Here is a 6,000-nt window from a genome sequence, read left to right as displayed (position 1 = left end):
CTGTTGATATGGTCAATTATGTGGATGGTTTTCCTAATGTTGAACCAACCTTGCATTCCTGGTATAAATCCCACCTGATCGTGGTGAATGATTTTCTTAATTACTTGCTGGAGTCTCTTTGCTAGTATTCTATTTAAGATTTTTGCATCTATAAATATATTCTTACAAATATCCAGGTGATACATAACAGCTGGAATTCTTTTAATGTGTGGGTTTTACATTGTGAGATTTAATCAGGACACTACATGAGTAGAAAGTTGCTGATTTATATAAGTTTGAGATTTGTTAAAATTAATTGCTGTATGTTTGTCATTCTGGAGGTTTGAAAGCTTCATATTTTCTTTGGACATCATTAGATGTTGAAGTACAACTTTAATGCAATAAGAATTTTGCCATTTTGCTAACACTAATATGTTTCATGCATCCTCCATTCCATTGAAATTATTTATCTCATTCATATTAATTTTTGTTATAAATATAACTGTTGAAGGTGCTTTTGTATATTTAGATCCACATTCTACTTTCATAACGCATATTCTGTTTTCATAGTTTGTCCTTGGTGGCCCAATAATCATGCTTGTTCACCTTGTAAATATCATATCTTCATTATCTTCAAGTCCCCAGCTAACTGTACCACTGCATACTCCTTTTTGGCCTTCTTCAAGTTCTTCGAACAAGTAAAAATTACATAGAACTTTAACTCTTGTGGAGACTGCCATATTTCTCCAGCAAATTGCTGCCCTGCAAACTGCCTGCTGTGTCATGAGCTGTCACTTCTGGGTGTTCTAGCTTGTGTATCTTTTCAAAGGAGTTTCAAGAGAATTTAAAGCAGTTATTGAAAACTACATTTCTTGAATTATAGCTGTAACTCAAAAATATAGTGTTTATCTAACAAAAAGGGAAAATAAAGTAAAGATGCATTTGTGATGTTAGATCATAACAAATCACAAACATAGGTTTAGAGAGAAATGTATATTGCAAATTACAGAGATACAAATTGTGTAAATGGAATTAGCTTGAGCCCATTCATAGTCAAAAATCTGCCCATCCTAGGCGTAGAAATGATGTAATCCTCACCTTCCCTAGTGGGGAGGGGAGACGAGTTACTGACTTACACTCTGTATTGTCATGTGGGTAAGTTAGGCTGACTTTCTTGGCCTAGCTGGGCCGCTTCCAAACTCTGCCTATCTGGCTGTTGGGCCTTGTGGCTTACAGCTTCATTTATTTAGCCTTTAACCCCCTCTCTCCGTCCAGGCCTTTGGCCTGGACTAGCCTCTCCCTTTCTCTTTATTCCTACTTTTTACCTACCAGATTGTAAATAAACTCCTCAACCTAATGCTGACTTGGGTCTGATTTAATTACAGAATCATCCTGAATCCTTGATTCCCGGTGGCCACACTTTAAATATATTTCTATAAAATACCCTAAATTTTCCCCCTTACAAAATGGCATAATTACAAGAAAAGGACACCTCCATATCTGTAATATTACTAGAATACAAGAGGTATATAATATTGAAAACAGTAATTAGCATAAGTTAAAGACCTAGTTATTTCAACTCTGATGTTAAGGCAAACGTTTGGTTTACCTAAAAGTTTCATACTTTAATATTCCTCTTCTTAATCAAAAAAAAAATTTCAATTAATTAATTAAATAATTTAGAATACTTTTCCATGGTTACATGATTCATGTTCTTTCCCTCCCCTCCTTCCCCCTCTCCCAGAGATGACAAGCATTTCCACTGGGTTTTACATGTATCATTGTTCAAAACCTATTTCCATATTATTAATACTTGCAATAGAGTGATCATTTAAAGTCAATATCCCCAATCATATCTCTATCAAACCATGTGATAAATCATATGTTTTTCTTTTGCATTTCTACTCACACAGTTCTTTCTCTGGATGTAGACAGTGTTCTTTCTTATAATCCCCTCAGAATTGTCTTGGATCATTTCATTGCTGCTAGTAGAGAAATCCATTACATTCAATTGTGTCATACTGTATCAGTCACTGTGTACAGTGTTCTCTTGGTTCTGTTCCTTTCGCTCTGCATCAATTCCTGGAGGTCATTCCAGTTCACATGGAATTCCTCCACTTCATTATTCCTTTGAGCACAATAGTATTCCATCACCAAAAGATACCACAATTTGTTCAGCCATTCTCCAATTGATGGACACCCCCCTCCTTTTCCAGTTTTTTGCCACCACAAAAAGCATGGCTATAAATATTTCTTGTGCAAGTATTTTTCCCTATTATTTCTTTGGGGTACAAACTTACTAGTAGTAATGCAATGGCCCAGAACAATTTGTGCTCTGACTCTGGTGTGGTAGGTGCTGTGGGGGAGGGGTGATTAGCTCACACTTTGATAAGTGTAGTTTCTTCCCCTTATGGGGTGGAAATCCCCAAACACTACCTACCTTTAAGGCTGCATCCCATGGGTGAGCCTCTTTACACATCTGATTTTGATTTTTGTCCTTTTGAGATGCTTTGTATTGATTGGTTAGTAGGAAATTCTGGAAGTTCCTGCTACTTCGTGACCATCTTAGTTCCTCCTCCCCCCCCCAACCCAATAGTGCTCTCCTTTAATTTAATTTTGTGTCTCTTCCAGACAAGGAAGATTTTTCAGGCTTTAATATATATATTTTCATTCTCTTCAAATTATTTTTAACTATCATATAAATTCCAAGGAATTATATTAATTAGTTTTAAAAATCTATGAATCATGTGATGACATGTGTAACAAATGAATCTAATCAAATTCTATTCAAGGATATGTATCTTCTGCATATTATTGCCTTTCTATCATCAGGTGAGTAGCATTCTCTATCACTTGTCCACTGGAATTATGGTTGATCATTACATTGATCAGAATTCTTAAGTCCTTAAGAATTGTTTATTTTTATAGTATTGATATTATAGTATAAATTATTCTTCTGTTTCTGTTCACTTCACTCTGCATTAGTTCATATTAGTCTTCTTGGTTTCTCTGAAACTTTCCCTATTTCTTATAACTCAGGGATATTCCATTATGTTTATATACCATAATTTTTTCAGTCACTCCTCAGTTGATAGGTACCCTCCTGGTTTTAGTTCTTTGTAAGACTTATAAGGGAAAGGCTGCTGGAAAGGCTGTGGAGAATTCATGAAGTGAGCTGACTTTGGAATGAAGTTGAAAGCATCAAGGTATCATTGAAAGAATTGATAGAACCAAAGGCTTAGAAAGAGTCTTGATCAAAAGCAAATTAATTATGTTGACTTGTTTGCCTTTTTTGCCATCATTTTCAACATTTTACAAGACTAAAGTTCACATGCATTGAAGATGAAGATATAAGAACAGGTAGATTCAGCTGACATTGAACAACAGATCATATCTTTATAGCCACAGAATTTACTAAAAGTTGTATAGAATAGAAGGTCCCTTTGGGCTTAGTGTTAGGTGACTGTAAAAATCAACCCAAAATACATTCCTTGAGAGATATGAAATAGCATTGTTTAGTAAGCCTTTAATTATTAAAATTAAATTAGGCCTGAAGGAGAAAACATATGTTTATTGGAGATAAATTGAATAAGGATGCTTAAAGATGATAAGGTTTTCCAAATGTTTCTGTTTGCAAATGCTATTGTGAATCAATAGTGAAGATTGAGTAAGTATTGAATATCGTATTATAGAATATCAAATTTTGCATATATTCTTATATGAGATTTATAATTACTTAAAGAATTTTGGCTTAATGGTTCACACAGAAAAAATGATGTTTTCTCCTTCAGGCCTAATTTAATTTTAATAATTAAAGGCTTACTAAAGGTTGAAAGAATCCACTGATCACCCCTGAAAGAGATCCCAAGGTGAAAAATCTCAGGAATATTATAGCCAAATTCCATAACTTCTGGGTCAAAGAGAAAATATTTCAACCTGCCAAAAAGAGCCAATTCAATTATAGAGCCACAGGGTAACACAAAATTTGGCAGATTCTACATGAGGGGATCAGAGAGCCTGGAATATGGTATTCCAGAGAGCAAAGGAACTAAGATTGCAACCAAGAGTCACCTAAATATTAAAACTGAGTATAATCCTTGAGGAGAAAAAATAGATATTCAGTGAAATGGAGGACTTTCACGCATTCCTAATGAAGAGATCAGAGCTGAATAGAAAATATTACTCAGACATATGACTCAAGAGAAGCATCACAAGGTAAACAGAAAAGAGAAATCATAAGGGATTCAGTAAGGCTCAACTGTTTACATTCCAACATGGGAAGATGATACTTGTAACTCCTAAGAACTTTATCATTATTAGGGCAGTTAGAAGGTATATACATTGACAGAGAGTGTGAGTGTGAATTGAATATGATAGAATGATACCCAAAAATTAAAATTAAGGGATGAGAAAGAATGGGCGTGATGCTTACAGTCACAGCTGACTGGTGAAAAACGACTCCTTATATAATTTTAAGGTGTAAAACATTACCTAAGGAAAAGTTACTATCAGGAGTGATCTTCTGTATGCAGGAAAAGGGATGTTTGAATGATGAACTTGTGTTAGATTGGTTGAATGCAGTCTGGAGTCGGCATCCAGGTGCCGAGGAATGCTCGTACTTGATACATTCAAGGGTCATCTGACTGAAAATGTGAAGAAGAGAATGGCTGAAGTGTGCACGGACCTAGTTGTTATTCTAGGAGGAATGACATCACAATTATAAGTGTTAGATGAAAGTAAGTAATAAGCCATTCAAAGATCATTTGAGGAAAGAATATAATGAGTGGATGTTGGCCAGAAACCATGAATTTACTACATTGGAAAAATAAAGAAACTGTCGGTCACTGTATTAGGGAACTGAATCAAAACCACTTGGGACAAAATTTCCACTGAGCCCATTGTGCTTGGATTTAAAAAATGTTGTATATCAAACAATATGGATAGTAGTAAATGATGTTTCTAATTCGGGATATGAGTAATAAAAGAGGAAGGAGAACATGATTAAATATTGGAAGGTAGTTTCTCACAAGTATCTATTAAAGTAATACATATTTAATAAAAGTGTTGACATTAAAACTACTTTAATTTGTTTTCAAGATCTTGAAAAAACTTTGAATATAAAGTGTCTGTATTATTCACGAGTTAAGAGAAAGTTGTAATTTAAAAGGAGAAAATAAAATGGGTGTTTCTTCTTTCTGAGTTACCCTTCAGAATACTTGGGATCTTACTATATTTGCAGTCATATTATATTTGGGCTAATATGGTATTCTTATTGAAATTGACTCAGGGAAGAACATTATCAGTTGTAAGGGGTAAAAAGGGGGTTTGATTGGGTTAATATTAAAAGGTTGTTCACTAGGGAATTGAATAATTATCAATCTCCAATGAAAGAATAACCTTAAGTCAAAATGACTTTTATGGAAGTTTATTTACAAATGAGGACAGGAAGAAGAAATAAGAAAATGAGAGAAAGGATAAGATAGGATAACTTATCTAACATGCTAGGTAATTTGCTCTGATCCCCTAGTTCAATCCAGGTAGATCTAATTAACCCTCAGCTGAGGGAAATCTGGTCTTGATCCCAAGGCCAGAAAGTCAGAGGCCCAAAGGGCCTCAGAGGTGAATGAAGCAAAAGCTTCAGCCACAGAGTCTCTATTAAAAATAAAGTTCCTTCAAAGAAGTTCAGGAAGAATCAGTCTTTACACTCATCATGTGGAATTCCAAAGGAAAAATTTAAGAGCAATCTCACCAAGGTCCAAGCTCCTTCAAGACCCGGTCATGAACCAGAAGAGAGCCCTCACTCAACTCTCTTTTTAAAAGGGGCCTCTTTTGCATCATTTCCTGTGCCCTCCTGTTAGTTTATGTTTCCAATCACAACAGATGCTTTTCTTAGGAGGCAGTCAGTAAATTCTGATTTGTCACTCACTCTAGCACATGTGGGTTACAGGCCTTCCAACTTGTGAGTTAAGTGGAGATGTTTTCACCTTTGGTGATTAAATCTGAAGATGGGCAGGGTAGATT

The 6,000-nt window shown here is 35.0% G+C and overlaps 1 protein-coding gene and 1 pseudogene across 1 annotated transcript in view; one reads left to right on the top strand and one right to left on the bottom strand.

The window, feature by feature from the left end:
* CEP112 (centrosomal protein 112) overlaps positions 1-6,000 on the top strand; it is a 527,068-nt gene that overhangs the window by 20,848 nt on the left and 500,220 nt on the right. The gene's annotated exons all lie outside the window — the stretch shown is intronic.
* Positions 292-719, bottom strand: LOC123244871 (annotated as a pseudogene).

The sequence above is a fragment of the Gracilinanus agilis genome, chromosome 4, assembly GCF_016433145.1.
Source record: "Gracilinanus agilis isolate LMUSP501 chromosome 4, AgileGrace, whole genome shotgun sequence".
NCBI lineage: Eukaryota > Metazoa > Chordata > Mammalia > Didelphimorphia > Didelphidae > Gracilinanus > Gracilinanus agilis.
Note: the sequence above shows the minus strand (reverse complement) of the source record. Positions and strands in the feature narration are given on the sequence as shown.